At 44.0% G+C, this 21,927-nt stretch overlaps 1 protein-coding gene across 1 annotated transcript in view; it reads left to right on the forward strand.

Moving 5' to 3' along the window:
- Positions 1-3,728: 3,728 nt before the first annotated feature.
- PPP6R3 (protein phosphatase 6 regulatory subunit 3) overlaps positions 3,729-21,927 on the forward strand; it is a 125,178-nt gene continuing 106,979 nt past the window's right edge. The window contains exon 1 of the mRNA XM_065881577.1: positions 3,729-3,796. The gene's annotated coding sequence lies outside the window, so the exon portion shown is untranslated. The remainder of the gene's footprint in view (positions 3,797-21,927) is intronic.

Below are 21,927 nucleotides of genomic sequence, written 5' to 3' on the forward strand. Positions count from 1 at the left end.
ACGTCCTTTCTTTTATGAAATCACAGTAATAGTAAATAGTATTTTTTAAAAATCACTACTTGATAGAATTAAGATCTGGCAGCTCTGTGTCTGTTCCTCAAGGTTAAGGAGTCATAGCTGGGTGATGGGCATACGTGTGCTCACTAATACTTTTCTCTCTACTGTTGAGTATGTGTGAAATTTTTCATATAATTTTTTAAAAGTCTAGATGGGTCGAAAATTGAAATATTAAAAATTAAATTACAAAGGGATTAGGGAGAAAAAGAGGAAGGTGGCAATTTGAGAAATCTAGAAGTTTTATGATGGTGAGGCCACTGCAGAGCTTTTGAAGTCACTCTCCTCCTTAAAGCCTGTCAATGGCTCCCCATGGTCCTCAGGAGATACGCTCAACTCAGATGCCTCCTCCTCCAGGAAGTTCTCCCTGACTTCAACCCTTCTGGTTAGGCTAGGAGCTTATCATAATCGGAGACTTTGGGTGCCCACTTATGTTGGACGAGGTACTGCGTTATTTCTTTTCTTTTTAATATTTATTTATTTGGCCGCGCCAGGTCTTAGTTGAGGCACCTGGGATCTTCCTTGCGGCATGTGGGATCTTTAGCTGCGGCATGCAGGATCTAGTTCCCTGACAAGGGATTGAACCTGGGCCCCCTGCATTGGGAGTGTGGAGCCTTAACCACTGGACCACCAGGGAAGTCCCTGCATTATTTCCTTTAACTATAGTGCACATGGCTCTGTGACCCACCTCAGTCTGGGATGGAGGAGCCTGAAGCAGATACCGGCAAGTCCTTTGATGATGAATGAGTAAAGGGATGCACGGATCAGTGGGTGGCTGGGCCACCTCCTCCCCAGGAGGGCAGGTGCCAGCCCTGGCTGCCCCCTCCTGCCCACACACTCAGAGGTGTCCCTCTGAGGCACCGCCCCCTGTCATCAACAACACTGACTTGTGCCAGAGGACCAGAATTGGGACACGGACAGGCAAGAGAGAGACCAGATTGAATAGGACGAAGGCTTTGTGCTGGATTACTTGGAAAGGAAAGGCAGGAGATAGATAGGCTTAAGACTTCCTCACCAGACAAAAAGTAGCCATTGGAAGAACAAGGCGGGCCCAGCTGCAGGGAAGGGTCACACGAAACAGCATTGTCAGAGCATCGGTCAGTCAGAAAGACCAGGAGGTCTTTAAAAAGAATTTGTAATGAAATTAACAATGAATTACTGAGCATCTACTGTGTGCTAAGTACTAGGTACTGTAGTACAGCAGTGAATAAAACAAAAACTAACCTCAAGAAGCTTTTAGTCCAATGGATCTAGAAACAGAAAGTTCAGTTTTCAGTCCTGCTCAAGAGCACAGGGTTCATCTCATATTTAATGTTATTTAAAGCATCACATTGTAGAGAGTGCTTTTACTGTCCCGGGGTTCCCTGCAGCCTCTCCCCTGCTCCTAGGTCCAGTCGCTAGGCACTGCCCCTCTGGTCCTATGCTACTGCTATAGCACAGCCTTGCTGCTCTTAATCCAAACAATCCTTTCTAAAGTATGGCCAGCCCTGAATTCGCCCTTCTGTTGCTCCGAAGCTTTTCCTGGCCCTCACTGTCTGAGGATGAACCCCAAGTTCCTTTGTGTATCCTCCAAAGCTGCTATGAGTCCCTTCCATTGTTTTCCCCCCAGACCTGTGATCACCACGACCTGGTCCTCCAACAGTTGTGCCTCCCCCAACCATGCTTCTGCAGTTCCCTCTGCTGGGTATGCCTGCCTCTGCCCCACCCCGGGCTATCTGTATGTATGTCCCTCTCCCTAACCCTCTGCACCAAGCATGTCTTCTGAACTGGTTTCAATCTTGACTGTGTTCTTCACTAGCTGTGTGGCTTGGGCAAGGCTCTGAGCCTCTTCCGAACAGTAGAATCAAGGCAAGTAACTTCTGCCCTTGGTTGCTGCCTTCCTAGAGGCCCAGTGCCCTTCAGGGCATGGACATAGGCGGGTAGGTATTATCACCAGTACTTTACAGACAAGACCTGGAGATTCAGAGGGGCACTGATCACCCAGCCAAGGTCACTCAGCCAATACGGGTGTCTAAATGCTTTCTGGGTCTCAGTTAACTAACATGTAATGTTGGGATGATAATCTACAAGCAATGAACTCCTTCTAGATTCTGCTTCTAGCCACAGGCTCGCTGAAAGGGGTGAGCTGGGGCAGAGGCATGTTTGCACCAGAGACCCAGCTCCCCAGGTGCTGGGGTTGACCCAGTTCAAGCTGAGCTCCATTCTCCCTGCCATTTGGCACGGGGGCTCAGAGAGTCTGAGTCAGGGAGGTGGAGGGCCAGCTGGGGCGGGTGCATAGGGGTGCAGCGGGATGCTGAGCATTGGGAAGGCAGCCCAGGGGCCAACTCCAATGGTCCTGCCATCCCGCTACCCCCAGGGGCCAAGCTCTGTCACTTTTCTCAGGCCTGGCCTCTGGGAGACAGCCTGGGGAATCCCCGCAGGGAGACTGCCTCCTGTCGTTGAGGTGGAGTGGTCATCTCTGACCAAGCCAGTGCCCCCAGGGAAACCTGCCATTCTCCCTGCACGGGGTCCTCTTTACGACTCCAGGCCCGGCACCCATCTGAGCATTGGGACTGTTGGTTTCCCCCGGGGCGTCACCTCTCCCACCACAACCCCACCTGCTCCAAAGCCCCATCCTGGGGTCTCAGGTCTCTCTCCCTGCCACCCAGACCTAAGCCCACGGTTCTGTTCTCCCTGTCCCGTGGGTGAAAATGTAACCTGCTCAGGAAGACCCCGACCACTCTGCGGTCTGCTTTACTTACCTGGTGTTGCCCAGGTGGAGTCTGACGTCTCCCACAGACGTCAAAGCCGGGACCGTCTGCTCCCTGCGCACCCCCGCAGGCTGGGCACAGACCAAGTGCCCACTAGATTCGAAGAAGCTCCTGCGTAAATCCTTCCGCGAGGCAAAACAAAGACCCCCGCGTCTCTGCACTTCTCCTCCCTCACGGAACTGGGCGCACAAGGTTGGGACACCTGGCCCCTCATCTTGCCCGTGTAACTCCTGGTACTGCCGCCGCCTTTGAGAACAAAGTGACCATCACCGACGGGCGACCCCTCAACCTTTATAAAATTCGGCCGTGGAGAATGCGGGCGTCGATCCCGCTACCTCTCACACGCTAAGCCAGCGCTCTACCATTTGAGCTAATTCCCCAGCTCGAAAAAAATCTCCCCCGCCGAAACACATTGTGGCTCACGTCATCACCCGTTTCCTCCAGGCCCTCCGACCCGCCTGCCCTCCGGTCTCGCTACCCCATTGGTTCGCTTGCAGCTCCCAGAGCTACGGCCATGATTGGTTTGGCTCAATTTAGTTTTAAAAAGCATTGGCTATCGGATTGGTGGTCCGAAGCGTCCGTCAAGCGGAGGCCCTGCTGTTGCTACGGCGTAGGGGGACCCAGCCAGGTTTCTCTCGGTTTCTGATTTGTTTCTCCAGACTCCGGGGTCCTAGAGGTTCCGGATCCGTCAAGTCCATGGGAAAAGAATGCGCCCCTCGCACTTGACGGACGGGGTCTGCGAGCCAATCGGAGTGGGTGCAACGGGGCAGCAGTGTGACCCAATAGGTTGCAGGGGGAGGGAGAGGGAGGCCAATGAGCGTGGAGCCGGGGGCGGGGGCAGGGCCTTGATTGGTCGCGAGGCGGCCGGAGGGAGGGCGGGGGGAACTCAAGGCCTGCTTGATACGTCCGCCATTTTGGGCGCTTCGCTGATGGTGTCGGTGAGCGCGTTTCCCGCCTGAGCGCAACTAGCGGCGAGTCGCGGGCACCTCCAGGTAATGGGGGGGAGGGGGCGGCGGAGCGGGCCGCGGCGCGGGGTGCGCGGGGTGCGCGGCGCGTGGGCGGCGGCGGGGCCACTCAGCCCGGCCTCGGCGGCTCGGGGAGGGAGCGTCCCGGCCCCCTCCCCTCCCCCCCGGAATTCGCCGCTGGGCGGCCGGGGAGGCGCGGCGCCCGGGCTCCCCGGCTCGTCCCCGCCCGCGCCTGTCAGCCGCTTGCTCGCCCGCCACAGGCCGCGGGGGCCCCGCCGGGCCGGGCGGCTGGGTGGGTCGCGGGCCGGGCGGCGAACTTTGAGCCCGCGTTGACGTCCGCGGCCTGGCGCGGCGGCCGGGCGCGCCCCTAACCCGGCCGGGCCCCGCTCCGCTCCGGCCTTTCCGCCCCGAGCGCCGTCCGCTGCCCGCGGGCCCCGGAGCGCGGAGCGGGTCAAGTTGAGGCGGCGGCTCGCCGGAGACTCGCGAAGGCCATTGTTGGACGCGGTTCTCCGGGAAACAAGTTCTGTGGGTTTCTGCTCCTTCGCAGTAGAGTCATCGGGATACGCAGAGCCCGGCTCGGAGCGTTTAAACCTCCTTCCGAGCGATTTGCTAACTCCGGTGTTGCGACTCCAGCGCAGACCTGGTCGCGAAAGCCTCCCTGGCGCAAATGCACTAGGGGGGTGGTCCTTCTTTCGGCCGCAAGTACCTCCCTCTTAAAGAAGCCCTCTCGCCGTTCCCTCGGAGGGGCTTCCTCCCGGTCCTACTTGCCCTGATCACAACTTGGACTCTTGGTTGTAGGTGGACGGAATGAGTCCTTGGATGTACCTGTGTGTCCTGACGTTTCAACCTCGGAGCTTCGTGTAATTTTCTCGGTACTTCACCATTTTCTCTGTGGGTCGGATAGAGCTTTATGTTTTGCTTTTCTGGGAGGGGCGCTTGGGAGTTGTTTCCTTTCATCCTCACAGCACTTAATGTTAATGTGGCTGTTTTGTTACTGTGGAGTTGACTGCGATTATGTCCTCAAGGTCACGTTGTAGGTAGGCAGCAAGTGGGAAAGAGACTCCAGATTTCCAGCCACTGGAAAGTCTCCGTAGCGGTGATAGTGGTGGAGCTTTCTTTGCTCTCGGGTTAGACTGCCTGGTTTCAGGTCTCAGCTTCACCGCTTTCTAGCCCTGTGACCTTGGGCAGGTTACCCAAACTCCCTGCTCCTTCTGTGATACGGGAATAGCAACAGCGTCTCCCTCCTTAAGTTTGTCGGGAGGAAAGGAGTTAATACGTGTAAAGCAGCTAGAAACGGTGCCTGGCGCGAAGAATACGCTGAGTAATTAGTGGCCATTATTAATTTAAATTTGATTTTTAAATGTTTAGATACTATTAGGAAGTCACATGAGTGTTTAAGTCCTGGCTTTTGGTGTCTGTCTTTAGAAAGCTCTGTGTGTTTAAGAGTCATTTGGCCTGAGAACCACCCAGGAGAAGGGGTGGTTGAAGATTGATTAAATTACAAACGTTTTTTGGAGTAATTCGTGGTGGTGCCTCGGAATGGTTTAAGAGATGGTTAAATAAAGAAAAGGCCATCGGGAGCTCCAGTCGGATTCTGTTCCTACCGTACTTTTTGGATACTACGTATTGAGTGTGATTGGCCCCCAATAATTCTAGAGTTTCTTAGTGTACTCCTGGGTTTTACTGAGATTTGAAGGGTTGCTGTGTATTGAGATACACTTCAGTGAGGATAGTTTGGGAACTAGCTGTTGTCCTGGATGGATGTTTTGCATTTCAGTGTGTTTGGTCAGAGTCTAGAGTATCTAACAGGATGCCACGCGCTCACTCACACATATACTCACAGTCTTTTGATTCTTGCCCCGTGCTCTTCTGCCTGGCACTTGAAACCATGCTTGCCTTTCCGCAGGAATTACTTGCTTGGGCCTTGGCTTGCTTCGTTGCACTTGGGGAAGTGTTCTTTTGAAAGACTTGGTCTTAAGTACAGATGAGCATCTCGCTGGTTTAACTTACTGAGGAACAGGAAGAAGATTGTTTTAGATTAGAAAACTAGCTTTTGTGTAAAGTATAGCAAAACAAAAACTTGCTGGTTTCAATTAACTGCTTGGGAATTTGAGAATCAGACCATAACTGGACAGAAAATGAATAGTGATAAAATTAAGGCTTGACTGGGTGAGGTTTGCTTAGCCTCTTTAAAGTAAATTTTTGCATTGATTTGGTACAAAGATAATGTGCTTGTTACAGATGAGACATCTTCCTTAAAACAGTATTGGTCAGGATTGGAATTTAGTTTGCTTCTTTGATAAACTTGTATCTTGGGGTTTTATATTTTGGATATTTGAGAGGCAGCCTGAGTGTGTATATGGGTCTAAAATTTTACAATGCTTTATTACCCTTAAGAAGAATGATAGCGAAGTTCTTCTAACCGTCTGCTCAGCTAAAACTCAGCTCAGAGTTTATTTCATAAAAAGCACAAGAGGCTGTGGTTGCTCCTCCTCATAAGTCAAGGTCTGAGCCCTGGTGTGAGCCGAGGATTCGCTACTTTTTCTTAGGTGAGATGGATAGAAAAAAATAGACCTGGCCTCTTGGCTTTAAAAAGCTTTCTTGTCTCTCCTTTCTTAAGAGAACCTCAAATGGTTGGTTTTTGACTTACTCTATATCAGTGGTTCTCAACTGGAGGATGATTTTGCCCCAGAGAAACATTTGGCAATGTCTGGAGACGTTTTTGCTTGTCACATCTGTGGGGTTGGGCAGTGTAGTATTGACTTCTAGAGGGTAGAGACCAAGGATGCTGCTAAACATCCTATGGTGCACAGGATGGCAACCCTCTCCCCCTGATAAAAAATTATCCAGCCCCAAATATCAGTGGTGCTGAGGTTGAGAAACCCTGCTCTAGATAGATGGCCTAATCTGGCCTGCATTGGAATCATTTGGGATACTTTTTAAGCCCATGGGTGATGAACTCCACCTCTAGAAATGTGTGGTGAGAGTGAGAATATGTGTTTAAAAGCTCCTCAAGTAGCACTGAAGTGCAGCTAGGTTTTGGAACCGCTCTTCTAGACCACAGATTTTAGGGACTGCTTGTGGGTCAAGGAATTCTTTGTGTCATCTGTGAGCTCTACCTATACCTAGATCCTACCTTGGACATTACTTAGTGGGGAAAGATGGTGTACGTACGTTATTTTCAGGTGCTGAACTTTAAAGGAGACTGAACTTTAAAAAAATTTTTTTAAGTGAATTTATTTTATAACATAATTGAGAAACTGTTTTTTTTTTTTTCCTGTTGCTTCATGAGAATCTGTTGCCATAGCTGAAACTTAGTGCGCTCAGGCGTTTAGGATTGTTTGTGCCTATGCTAAATAACCTTATCCTACTGTGGTTTTTGAGTTTTGTATCTTTTGCCCTCATCCTGTCAGTCAGCTGTCAGTTCTGTTTTTAGATGCCAGCTTCATCATTATCTTTTTTTTTTTTTTAAATGAAAGCCTATTTCTAGAGAGTTAGCCCTGGATTGATTTGCCATTTCTGCCCTTTGAAGGCAAGAGAGAGGCAAACTCTATGATTATTGTTTAACACAGTGACCCTTGCTTGCTAGCAAAGGGGGATTGCCTGTGCCCTGGACTCTGACCCAAGTGGGTGAGTGTTTTTCCTCCTGGGGAGGTGAGGTACAGTAGAAGAGAGACCGGCAGAGATCCTTTTCTCACACACACTTAGAATATGCATGATCTAGTTTATTGAGTGGAAGAATGTTAGTATAAAAATTGTACAGATTTTTACCAACCAAATGTTAAAATCTCGACATATAAAAGGGAGGAGATCAGGGAGGCACTTTCTAATCCTTCATCCTGAAATCAGGCCTGTGGCTATGCTGAGAATGACAGGTGACCACTCCTCCTGTCTGCTTCTTCTAGTCGTCATTTATTTGGTCAGCAAATATATTGAATCCTTACCCTGTCAGGAACTGTATTAGGGATTCAGTCATGAACAGGCATTTAAGGCTTGCAGTCTATGGGGAGAGGCAGCATTGACAAAAGAGATGTCCTTTTGGCTGTGAGGCCAGAGAACACAGCTTGTTAGACTTGTATGGGGTGTAAATAGCAGACTCTTAATGAGAGGCCCTAGAGACTTGAGAGGAGAGAGCTTGTGTTTGCTGGTTGGGTGGTTGAGATTGCCAGAAGTCTCTTGCCAAAAAATAAAATAGTTACACCTTTGTTTCTCATATGTATTGAATAGTTACTTCCACTTTCCTCCTTGGTTTGGTGTGTCTAAGCAGTGCCTCTCTTCCCGTGCTGGTGAAGCTGCTTTGTAGTGACAAATAGGATTGACCTATATTGTCTTTTGCTCCATAGATGTTGGTTGCAACATCTTGATCAGACTTGAAACACTGACTTTTCCCATACTGATCAGAGGCTTGGTGTAGGTTCATGCTAAACATCTTGAGCATCCTTGAAATCCATGGTGCTTCCAGTGGGAATGGATTTTTTCCTGCTGCAGTCTGGATCGAGGTTGACTGTTGATTTGACTTTGACTTTGGCTTGCATTTAGTTGCCACGGAAACCCCCTTTCCTTCTCCCTCCCCCTTTATTTTTCTTTACTGGGAGGGGAGAGAGAGTTACTAGTCAATGCCCAGTTTCAGGTTTTGAATGATTATGAACTGACATCTGGGTACCAGGTAGATTGGCTAGACGGTAAAGAAGCAAGTAAAAGGGAATCTTGGCAGTACTCGAAAGGCTTCTTAACCTTAGCTAGGACATTTTTGTGTCACAGACTTTGCAAAGATCTGGGGTTACTCTGAGTAGAGGAGGTTTACTACTTCTCACTTCTGCTGGCTAGTGTTGATCTGTTTTATTAAGTATTAGTGAAGACTACACAATCGACTGATTTTATACAAATAAAGTTTGATAGGTTCTGAACATCTTTTTACTGATATAAGGAGACTCTGATTTTGTATTTCTCAACAACTCTGGAGAAAACTAGGGTATTACTAATTCCAGAATATCTTACAGCGGTAATATGTATTGACTTGGAATGGTTTGTGTACACCAGATGCTGACTGCCCTGAAATCTGGTGGCCCAAAGGAAAGATGAATGAGATTGTTTTTTTGAAACATTAGGCAGCCGAACTAAAAAGGCGGCAATAAATAAATAAATAAGTAAAAGCAAGTAAGCCTGCAGAAGTAAAAGTATGACTGAATGTTGAGTCAGACTTGGAGAAAGCTGCGTGGATTGCTAGTGGGAGCCTGGAGTTCCCTGGACCTGGATGTAAATCTGAACAATAATGCTGGTGTCAACAGTAATGCGACACACTGACAAGGAGAGAAAGGGGAGCTTGCCTGAGAATGCATGGCCCTCTGAGACCCTATCAGGGTGAGTAGGCAGCAGTTACACTAGCCACTAAGGCACACTCCGGGGTGGCCTCTTCTATCCCGTAAGGCTTAGTGTAGTCAGTAGGCATTGGCTGGACCTTGGTGAAATCTGGGCCTTCAGTCCCCAGATGAGGCAGTGGTGCGAGGAACATTGACAAGTATTGACTTGAGTGGCTGTTTGGGGCTTCCTTTTATGAGAATCATGGTTTTGGAGGTCACTGATTATTAGAGAAAGATTTAGGTCATTCTGGAAAATGGACCTGTAGGCAGCAGAGAAATCTCAGTTCCTGGGTGATTCCTTAGGGTTTCGGTGGCCCCAATAGACCGTAATTTCAAATGTCATTTGTTTCAACAATAACATCATAGCTGGAACTCAGGCGAGTTAAGAATAAACACAACATTGTAAATCAACTATACTCCAATAAAAATTTAAAGAAAAAAGAATAAATGGTTAACTTCTGAGTTGGTGTTTTGTTTGTTGTTGTTTGTTTTTTAGTGGTAGTACATATCTGTTTTTGTCATTGTAGTAGATGAGGGAGTGTAGTGTCTCCTGGTTTACTTTTGTTGACTTAGAGATACATAGGGTTTCTGTTGCCTCTGGACAGTGGGCAGGTCACATCTGCCTCTGTTGCCTGTGATGAGACCCAATCCCTTCTGATTAAACAATACTCTCTGAATGACCCCCTTCCCCCCTTTCTACTGTGGACCTCTCATCCTTGATTTATTATACTCTTAGATGGATACAGCAGCTATGTATTTGGCACCTATCATAGGGATAGTATTTTAAGCTAAGGAAGTTTTCACAGATTAATATCTGTTCTCTGTTCTCAATTCAGAGTGTCTTGTGGAGGTCAAGAGTACACAGGAGCTAAAATAGCTGACTTTGAGTTCTGGCTTCCACAGTCTTCCAGCTGTGTAATCATAATGTTAGATGACATCTCTGTTCCTTTGTTTCCTGTTTGTGAAATGAATATTAAATATAAACGAACTAGCACAATGCCTAGTACACAGTAATATTTGTTTTAATATTACTGTTATCAGTCTTCTTCCTAATAACAATAGAAACAAGTTCAGAGATGAATAATAAAAGCTTCAGTGAAATGCCCTGAAAAAGTGAAATGGAGTATTATGGCATCATAGAGGACCTTCGAGGTCTAACTAGCTGCCCTGGGGAAGTATAGGATGATGGCGAAGTGGGTGAGGGCAGGTTGTAGAGTTCGGTGGTAGTGTTGTTGTTGTCTTCCTTTTCCTCCCAAATTTGGATTATGTTATATAGATTTTATTTGCTAAAATGTGATAATATTTTCTTACTGGGGTGGGAGTAGAGATCATAAATTTGAGGTTTTGCACTTTGCTTTCTAAAATATTCATCTTTAAACTCTCTCTGCTGCTTTAAGACAGTATAAAAACCCCGTTTGCTTTGGAATCCCTCGTGTTATATGGAACCATATTTTTTCAGTGTACTGTGCTCTTGGAGATAATCACATGTCTTGAAGGATCAATGTTTTGTTTTCGTTTTTAACTTTTATTTATTTATTTGACCGTCGTGCCACGAGGCATGTGGGATCTAGTTCCCTAACCAGGGATCGAACCCATGCCCCCTGCAGTGGAAGCTCATAGTCTTAACCACTGGACCGCCAGGGAAGTCCTTGAGAGATCAGTGTTTTTTAACAGAAGATTGGCTCTTTTAAATTTTGCTTTCAGTTTCTTTTCAAATTTCACATTATAACCAGAGAACTCTTTTCTGTAAAGGGCCAGTCAGTAAATATGTTAGGCTTTGCTGGCTATATGGTCTCTAACTACTCGATTCTGCTGCTGTGGTGTAAAAGCAGCCACAGTCAACATGAAACACACGAAGGTGGCTGTCTTATAGTAGAGTTTTATTTACAAAAACAGGTGGTGGGCTGGATTTGACCTGTCTTGCTCTAACCTGTTCTTTGTTTCAATTTTTAATGAGATCATATGTTCAAGGAGTATATGTCAGCATGGGTACAGATATTAAATGTTAAAACTACCAATTGTGCACCCACTGACCAGCTTAAGAAATGGAATGTTGCCACTACCTTTGGCTTCCTGTATGACCTCCCCGACCACTCCTACCTCTTCTGACCTCCCCAAAGCAAGGGCTGACCTGCATGTATCATTTTCTCGATTTACTTTATGGTGTTACCATCTGTGAATGTATCCTTATATAATATAACTTAATTTTTGCATGTCTTTATATAAATGGAATCATTTTGTTCTGTAATTCACCCCTCCCCTCTTACTGTTTTTGAGACTCATTTATTCAGATGGTTGAGTACTTATGTCTTAGGCGATAAAACATACGTTCTGATGCTGGCTATATTAGCAGTGAGCAAAGAAGACATTGTCCCTGTCCTCTGGAACTTACGTGTTGGTGGAGAAAGACAGTTAAAGACAGAAAGTCAAAGACACGGTAGTCATGTGGTGATACAGCTGGGAGCAAAGTCAAGCCAGGTGGGTGGGGGCTGTTTGCAGATTGAAATAAGGTGGTCAGGAGGGGCCTTCCTGAGACCTCTGAACACAGGAGGTGAGGCAGGGAGCCACGTGGCTCCGGGTGGGGGTGGGGTAAGGGGAGTCTCACAGGCAGAGTCCAGTGCACGTGAGGTGCTAAGAAGGGTTGTACCTGTTGTGTTGGAGGGACAGTAGAGAGCCAGGCTGGAGGGAGAGTGGCAGGAGAGAAAGTCGGGGGGGCGGGGGTGGGGTGGGGGTGGGGTGGGGTGGGAGCGGGAGCCAGTCACACAGGCAGTTGGGATTTTGTCTATTTCTCTGAATGAGATGGGAAGTATTGTAGTGTTTTGAGCAGGGGTGTGATATGAGATCTGATTTATGTTTTTAAAAGGTTCCCCTGAAACCATGTTAAGAATAGCTGCCCCTCTGCTGCCCAGGATCCAACAAAACAATAATGGCAGCTTGGACTGACGGGGCACAAGGGTGGAAGTGAGGAGTGGTTGGATTCTGGGTGCATCTTGAAGGTCGGGCCAACAGGCTTTGTTGACAGATTGAATATAGCTGAGAGAACGGAGTGAAGGTGATACCGACCAGGGGTTTTTGCTTGCGGTCAAGGTGGTGGGAGGTGCAGGTTTGGAAGTAAGATCAAGAGCTGGGGTCTGGGCCTGTTGCATTTGTGACCGTCTTCGTTCGAGAGCCGACTGGAGCCACGTAGGGTTACGGCGTTCGGAGTTGAGGGGAGAGGTCTGGGCTGAGGATAGACGTGTGAGAGTCCTCAGTGTTTTGATGACACTTAAAAGTCCTGATGTTGAGTGAGCGCACTGATGAATGAGGGCCGAGGCAGCAAGGAAAATGGGGACAGGCAGGCTCCCAGGTAGAGGAGAACCAGGTGGCCCTTGCATCTTTGAAGATGGGGGAGGTGTCGTCAAGGGGGAGGGAGTGAGAACCCACGCCCAGTGCTCCTGCTGTGCCCTCAGGTGAAATGAGGGCCCAGACTTGTCCTCTGGCTTTGGTGGCACATGAGTCACTGATGACCTTGACAAGAGCAGTCCCCACACGGTGGTGCAGGAAGAGCCTGGAAGGGAGGGTTCACGAGGGATTGAGAGAAGAGGAGGGCAAGTAGAGAAAGCCCTTTTGTGGGCACTTGGCGCCATGCTAAAGGGAGAGTTGGGGTCCTGAGAAAGTTTGGTTGAGATGGCCGAAATTACAGCATTTTTGTACTGTTCGTGGGAAATGGTTCTGTACAGAATGAACACATTGATGAAGCGGGAGAGGGGACATTTGCTGGGAATGGGCCCACGTGGAGCACCCGTATACTCTTCCTTGGTGAGATGAGGGAGAGCATAGTAGGGGAGCTGGCATGCTGGGAGCAGGGCCGTTTTCTTCTTTCTTTTTTTTCTCCGTGAAATAGGAGGATTTATCAGTAAAAATGAGGGTGAGTAGGGGCCGGTGGGTTGTGAGGAGAGAGGAGAAGGTACGCAGTATTCTATGGGAAGGTCAGAATGTGAATGGACTAGCCATGTGGAATGGCCTCCTGAGGGGAGCCATCCTTAGTTTAGAGTGAAAAAAGCAGTTGTGTTCTTTTTCCTGGGAGCAGAGTAGGCAGTGTTGCAGTTGTGGTTTACCCAGGCAAAAGTGGCAAAGCAAGAGAAGGTCAAGGGAGTGATTATAATGGTGAGGTATGGACTTGAAGCTGGGAAGTGAGGGAAGTGAGACGATGCAGATAACAAGTTTTGTCTACATTGATGTGTGTAGCTATAGTTTATTCCTTTTCACTTCTGTGTTCTATTTCAGACTGAATATCTCATTTTATTCTCTGTCCTATCATTGTAGGATAGGATTGTTTCCACTAAAGAAACAACGAGGCTTTGAACAAGTGCAAAAGCATTTCTCCAAGGTATGAAGCCTTGGAGAGAACTAGAATTGCAGGGTAGTGGGATCTGTACAGCTTTAACTTTAGTTAAAAATAGTTGAGCCAGTTTACCCTCCTACCAGCACTGTTGTTCTGCATCCTTGCCAACTCTTGGTATTGTTCGACTTCTTTGTTGTATTTGCCAGATTGGTGGGTGTGAACTTACATCTCATTTTTAAGTTAATAGCTTTATTGAGATGTAATTCACATATTACAATTTACCCACTTAGAGCGTACAATTTAATAGGTTTTAGTATATTCACAGAACTGTGTAATGATCACAGTCTAATGTTCGAACATTTCATCATCCTGAAAAGAAACCTTGTACCCATTAGCAGTGACTCTCCATTCCCACCTAACCTCTAGGCAACCACTAATGGACTTTCTGTGGATTTGCCTGTTCTGGACATTTCATGTAAATGGAATCATACAATATGTGGTCTTTTGTGACTAGCTTCTTCCACTTAGCATGTTTTCAAGGTTTATCCATGTTGTAGCATATTTCAGTATCAGTGTCATTTCATTTGATTGCTGAATAACATTCCATTGTATGGACATAGGACATGTTATTTATCCATTCATCAGTTGGTGCATGTTTGGATTGTTTCCACTTTTTGACTGTTGTGAACAGTACTGCTGTATACTGCTTATACATTTGTGTATAAGTCTTTGGAGGCGCATAGGTATTTATTTCTCTTGGTGTATACCAAGGAGTGGAATTGTTAGGTAATGTAATTGTGTTTAACATTTTGAAGACCTACCAAACTGTTTTCCAAAGTGACTGTACCATATTATATTCTCACCAACACTGTATCAGCGTTCTAATTTCTCCATGTCCTCACCAACATACATTATCTTCCCTTTAAAAAAAAAAAATGATTGCCATGCTAGTGAAGTGTGGTATCTCATTGTGATTTTGCCTTTCCTGAATGACTAATGCTGTTGAGCATCTTTTCATGTCCTTATTGGCTGTTTGTTTATCTTCTTTAGAGGAACGTCTGTTCAAGTAATTCTTTGGCCATTTTTATTAATTCATTTATTTCTGCATGGTTTTAATGTTCTTTCATATTACTACTGAAGTTGAGCATTTTTTTGGCTATTTGGATTTCTTCTTTTGTGAAATACCTGTTTGTCTTTTTTTTTTTTTTTTGCGGTATGCGGGCCTCTCACTGCTGTGGCCTCTGCCATTGCGGAGTACAGGCTCCAGATGCGCAGGCTCAGCGGCTATGGTTCACGGGCCCAGCCACTCCGCAGCACGTGGGATCTTCCCGGACCAGGACACGAACCCCTTTCCCCTGCATCGGCAGGCGGACTCTCAACCACTGCGCCACCAGGGAAGCCCTAAAAAAGTATTTTTTGAAAGCATGTAATAAAAGGGCAAAAATGGATCTTAATATCTTCTAATCTTTTCTTCTGTCCCTCATACTACCCAAGTAGAGGAGGAAATAGATTTTTTGGTTTATAGGTAGTTGTCTTTTAAAAAGTTTTATGTTTTTTTCTTTCTACAGGTCTTGCATTTGTTGTTGTTGTTGTTAGATTTTGGTTCTTTGGTTGCTTTATAGTTTTTGTTGCTGTTGTAAATTTTTTTTTAAGTTAAAAATTTCTCTTTGCTGGTAAATGGAAATGCAGATGACTTTATATGTGAGTCATATTCATTAACTTCTCTAACTTAATAATTTGCTTGTGGACTCTTGGGGGTTTTTATGTAGATAATCATCTAATCTTTGAATAATGACAGGTCATTTCTTTCCAGTCCTTTTACTTTTTATATCTTAACTCTAGTCTTAACTGCACTGCTTCATGGCAACCATCACCAGTGCCAAATATAAATGGTAATGGCGGGCATCTTTGTCATATTCCCGGTTTTAAGGGAAATGCTTTTATCTTTCACCATTAAATGTGTGGATACTTTTTTTTTTTCCTTTAACAGGTTGAGGAAGATTTCTTCAATCTTAGTTTATGGAGAAATTTAAAAACACATCACAAGTGGGCATTGCACTTAATTGAATGCATTTTCTACTTCTATTGGGATGATATTACAGTTTTTCTCCTTTAATCTAGTAATGTGAAAAATTGCTCTAAAAGGTAATATTGGAATTAATTTCACATTTCTGGGATAAATCCAGCTCAATCATGACATATTCTTTTTTTAAACAAAATTGTTCTTTTGTTTTTGGCTTTTTTTTTAATTTTTTTTTTGCTGTACGCGGGCCTCTCACTGCTGTGGCCTCTCCCGTTGCGGTGCTCCGGACGTGCAGGCTCAGCGGCCATGGCTCACGGGCCCAGCCACTCCACGGCATGTGGGATCTTCCCGGACTGGGGCACAAACCTGTGTCCCCTGCATCAGCAGGTGGACTCCCAACCACTGCGCAACCAGGGAAGCCCGCATGTATTTTTTTTTTTTTTTTTGACCTTGCCACTCGGCTTGCGGGATCTTAGTTCCTTGACCAGGGATTGAACTGTGGCCCCAGCAGTGAAAGTGCCGAGTCCTAGCCACTGGACTGCGAGGGAATTCCCTTAGATATTTTTTTTTACTTGCTAATATCTTAGGATTTATGTATCTATGTTCATTGGTAAGATCTTTAACTTTCCTTTTTTGTATCAGCTCTATGAGTTTTGCTATCAAGGGTATTCTCAGTCTAATAAAATAAGCTGTAGTATTTGTATGTTTTTTTTCTCTTAGAGAGTTTGTATGTAAAATTGGAATTATCTATTCTTTCATTTTGATAAAACTTGCCTGTAAAACCATCAGGGCCTGGTGTTTTCTCTCTGAATTTAAAAATTACTGTCTTGGTTGCTTTAATATTTATAGGCTCATTAGAGTTTTCTTTTTCTTGAGTCACATTTGGTAATTTACATTTTTCTAAAACATTTATTTTGTCCGTGTTTTCAAATATATTGGCAGAAAATTATAATCTCTTATCTTTTGACTTCGCCTGATTTGTAATTAATTACTAATATTTAGTTTCTTAAACAAGGATTTTTAGCTCATTAATTTTCAGGTCTTTTGTGTACATGTATACATATATATGTAAATAAAGTAGTAACTACCCTTTAAATACTACTTTAGCTCCAATTCAGTAGTTTTGCTATGCAAAATTTTTATCTTTTAGTTCTGAATATCTTCACATTTTCATTTTGATTTCTTCTCTGCCTTAGAAATTTAGAAAGTGTATTAAAAAATGCTGATATATATTTAATTTATTTATTTATGGCTGCATTGGATCTTCATTGCTGTGCGCGGGCTTTCTCTAGTTGTGCCGAGTGGGGGCTACTCTTCGTTGTGGTGTGCAGGCTTCTCATTGCGGTGGCTTCTCTTGTAGCAGAGTATGGGCTCTAGGCACACGGGCTTCAGTAGTTGTGGCATACGGACTTAGTTGCTCCACGGCATGTGGGATCTTCTCGGACCAGGGCTCAAACCCATGTGCCCTGCATTGGCAGGTGGATTCTTAACCACTGTGTCACCAGGGAAGCCCTGTATCTTTTAATCTTTGTTATTGATTGCTAACATACGTTGTGCTAATAAAATGTGGTCCAGTGTGATTTTGATTGTTTGAAATTGTTGAGGCTGTTTTAATGGTGTCTAGTTTGTGGCAAATTTTTATCAGTTTTCCATGTGTGTTTAAAAAGAATGTGTTTCCAATTTTAAGGTCAGGTTTTCCCATGTCTATTGGATGAAACACATTAATTGAATTCACTTTCGAACTAGTGTCCTTAACTAATACTGTCTGCTTGTTCCATCAGTTACAGAGAGGGGTGTTGTTAAAATCCCATTGTGATGGAACATTTGTCAAATTCCTATAGTTCTCTCAATTTTTGCTTTCTATCTATACGTTTAGAATTGCTAAGTTTCCAGTGACTTGCACAGTTTGTCATTCTGTAACGAATCTGTGTTTCTAGGAACATTTTTTCCACTAAAATATATTTTGTCAGATATTGGCATAGCTGTACCAAGGGACTTTAGTTAATGTTTGCTTGGTATATATTTTTCTGCCCTTTAACTATCAAGTTTTGGTGTCCTTAATGTTTTAGGAGTGCCCTTTGAAAGCAGCACACAGCTAGATTGCATTTTTATAATTTGAGTTTAAGGTGGTTAGTTTATTTGCATTAGTTGTGATTGAAATATTTGGTTTATTTCTACTTTCGTATTTTGTGCTCTCTAATTGGGCTTTTTTTCTGTTCTTTTCCTTTTCTTGCCTATATATTGTGGGATTTTTTTCCTTCATTCCTGTCTGCTCTTTCTACCTACACCCAGTAAGAGTTTAGACACTTCTTTTTTGGTGATCTTAGACATTTCATATTTAACTTAAGGCCTGAAGTTAATTGATATCTTTACCCTTATAAGAATTTTCAAATGCTTTTAATCCCAGTTTATATGCAGCTATTGCCTAATTAGATTAGAACTAGAAGTGAGCTGTCAGTTGTTCCTTATCCAGGAATTTGAGGTATTCTGTGCCTAAAGTGCTCTTCATGTTGGCCAGTCCAGCAGATATGTTTAGCCTTTTTTTATTTTTAGATTGCTGGTATTACTTTTTATTTTCGATTGTTCTTTCGGCATCTTGCTACTTTTGAATAATCACGTACCAGATATTGTTTTGGATATGTGTCAGCATTCAAAAAACTTTAAGAATTGCAAGTAATACAGGCTGTTCATTTTTTAAAAATTCATTTTTATTTTTTGGCTGTGTTGGGTCTTCGTTGCTGCGCGTGGGCTTTCTCTAGTTGTGGCGAGCGGGGGCTACTCTTCGTTGTGGTGTGTGGGCTTCTCATTGCGGTGGCTTCTCTTGTGGAGCACGGGCTCTAGGTGCGCAGGCTTCAGTAGTTGTGGCTCGCGGGATTCAGTAGTTGTGGTGTGCAGGCTCAGCAGTTGTGGCTCACGGGCTGTAGAGCACAGGCTCAGTTGTTGTGGCACACGGGCTCTAGAGTGCAGGCTCAGTTGTCGTGGCGCACGGGCTTAGTTGCTCCGCGGCATGTGGGATCTTCCCCCACCAGGGCTCGAACCCGTGTCCCCTGCATTGGCAGGCAGATTCTTAACCACTGCGCCACGAGGGAAGTCCCAAGGATGTTCATTTTGTTAAGAGCTGGCAAATGTGATTGTTTTTTCCTCCTTTAAATGGAGTATTCCTGTGTCAATAAGGAATTTCTTAAAGATTTTCTGGTTCTTCATATTAATTAGCTCATTTTTATATCCAGAAATGGAAAGGATTTCAAGACTAGTTACCTTTTTAAAATGGGATCATTTGATTGCTAGGAAACGTCTATGTGAACTTTAAATGTGACTCTGGCCAAGTATAGAACACCAAAAACAATCTGGAAAAGGGATGTGGATCAAAATAGATTCTGAGCTGAATCTGTCTTTGCGAAAGGAAAAGAGTAGAGTTCAGCATTTATAATACGTGGCCTATCCTGAGGGAGAGGGGGGATGGTTTTATACTTATTTCTTTATATTAAGTCTTTTCTTACTCTGACTAGTAAATTAAAAGAGGCATGGAGGAACATACTAGCATAGGCTGGGCTGGGCTGGAACTCACTTTATGATAGTGTGGTTAGCAAGACTTGTAAATTGAGGAGAGTTAGGGGGTTTGGTGCCAGTGCTGCCGATGCCAGGAGTAAAGAGTTAATAACTACCTCTAGTCCTATCCGAGTAATGTTCAGTGAGGCCAAGGAGCTTGAAATGCATAGGTATTATAACCATTGTTTTCATCAAATTTCAAAAAATAAGAGTTTGATAATCTTCCAGGGCAACGAGGAAAGAATGAGAAAGAGTTGTAGGGGCACAGGGTAGAGAGAGAGCGAGCTGGTTTAGCAGAATTGTTGTGAGGATTAAAGTTAAGCGTTATTGGGCATGTTTATGTTTATCCCCTGAAAAAAGTAGAGTCCATTCCTGCCATTTACCATATTGTCAGGCTTAAAATTTTTCAATTTTTGGCATCAGTGACTGCTGAATTGCCTCTTGATTAGTGTAAACCTTCAGCAGCCTGCCCTTCTTACATACCTGCCTTACACTGGGTAGATGTAACTGTCTCTTCCTATTTTGTTTGCCCAGTGCCTGTTATTACGGTTGTCACTTGTGCTTGAGTCATTACTTGCATATTTTAACTCTTTTCACCTTAAGGTGAGTGTAGGATGTTCATCTTTTATATGAAGAAGGAACCTCTGGGAGGGAGGGAGGAGGTCTAGCCAGAATGATTTCGGGAAAGCATTGTTAAGTTGATGAGAATTGGATTGGAATCTTGGTTTGACTACTGAACTAGCTCTCTGACTTTGGGCAAATTATTTCACTTTCTGAGCCCCAGCTTCTTCCTATATAAAATGGAAGTAATATTAAAGTTCTCCTCCCTTTTCCATAGAAGATAACTTTGGGTAATTTGAGTTTGTAGGGTTTTTTTTTTTTTCCCTTGCAAGTGTATTTATTAATGTAGAAGTCATAAACTTTCACAGACCAAGTGATTAAGGCTATGCTGATTTTGTTAATGGTTAATATTTTATGAACTCTTTCACTGGCTTTGGTTTTGAAATCTTGACTGGTAGTAGGATATTGTGAATTTTCTTTTTTACTCTGTTGCCGTTTTTCTGTTTAGAATAGAAGCCTTAGTTTCAAAAACTTAGTCAATGCATGATTATATTTGCTTTGAAAAAAAGTAAAAATAGGTAAGACTAAAATCTCTTCTGCTCACCTTCCCCCAGTTCTTTTCTGTCTTCTGCTGTTAATAGTTATGTCTCTATTTATTTTTATTTTTTTCTTTGTGTTTGTATTACTTATATATGTGCTTATAGAAACTATACAGTGTTAGGCATACACCTTTTTTTCTTATCATTCATCACTTTTCATTGAGTCCCATGCAGTACACAGAGATCTGCCTTCTTTTTAATTACTGGTATACTTTATAGCCATTTCCCATTTCAGTGGGCTTTAGATTTTTATTTTTAATCACAAAAAAATTGGGGTTGCTTTTATTTTTTTATTTTTCAATATAAATTTATTTATTTTTGGCTACGTTGGGTCTTCACTGCTGTGCGTGGGCTTTCTCTAGTTGCGGTGAGCAGGGGCTACTCTTCGTTGCTGTGCGCGGGCTTCTCATTGCGGTGGCTTCTCTTTTGCCAAGCACAGGCTCTAGGCGCACGGGCTTCAGTAGTTGGGGCACGTGGGCTCTAGAGCGCAGGCTCAGTAGTTGTGGCACACGGGCCTCATTGCTCCGCTGCATGTGGGATCTTCCCGGACCAGGGCTCGAACTCATATCCCCTGCATTGGCAGGCAGATTCTTAACCACTGTGCCACCAGGGAAGCCCTGGCTTGCTTTTAGTTTGTTACAGTAAAGCACTTTGTTCTTAGAAGCTTCTAGAAGTTTAGTGTTTGGTACAGAAATAGGTAAAATACTAAATTATAAGCTGGCTTCTTTGCTTTATATCTTTACGTACAAAGTACAACTGTTAAGCAGTGGAAGGAAACCTTTTTTTAGAAAGCTTTTCTATTTATCTCCTTTTCAAATGATGTATAACATATATGACGTTTTTAAGCTCTACTATAAATGAACAGTGATTTAGCAAATCTTTTCTTTCTTGTTGTAGAATATGCATAACACAAATTTACATTTAACCATTTTTTTAAATTAATAAATTTTATTTCATAAGCAGTTTTAGGTTCACAGCAGAATTGAGGCAGAAGTACAGAGCCAGAAGCCTATATACTCCTTGTCTCCCCACGCGCCCCCCTCCAACCTCCATGAACCTGTGTTGACACATCATTATCACCCAAAGTCCGCACGTTACATTAGGTTCACTCTTAATGTTGTATGTTCTGTGGGTTTAGACAAATGTATGAAAGCACGTATCCACCATTGTAGTCTGTAGAACAGTTTCACTACCCTAAAAATCCTCTGGGCTTTGCCTGTTCATCCCTGCCTCAGACTTAACCCTTAACAACCACTAATCTTTTTTTTTCTTTCTTAATATTATATAATGAAAACAGGTGTATTTATAACTTCAGCATACTTCATAAAATCATTATTCACTGAAAATAGACAAATGTTTACAAAGAACATTTAACTTAAATTTCATAGTAGCTTATAAAATGGCACTTGAAAGAGTGACCTGTATAAGGAAATAAGAGTCTTGTCAAGAGACAGTAAACTATAAATATACCACAATGTTAAAAACCTCAGTGTTCTATAAGAAATTCAATAAATATAACTTAATCTTTCTGGGGGGAAAGGTATTTAGCATTACAAATTTAAAGTACAGATTTTATATATGAATTCAATACGGAATACATTTAAACCTTACAGTGATACATAATCATCGTCTATCTTGTGGAAAACAATAAAAATATGCACTATTATGTATAAAATTGATAACTAATGAAAACAGATTGTATAGCACAGGGGACTCCACTCAATGCTCTGTGATGACCCAAA

This window comes from Phocoena phocoena, chromosome 8 (assembly GCF_963924675.1).
Source record: "Phocoena phocoena chromosome 8, mPhoPho1.1, whole genome shotgun sequence".
Lineage (NCBI taxonomy): Eukaryota > Metazoa > Chordata > Mammalia > Artiodactyla > Phocoenidae > Phocoena > Phocoena phocoena.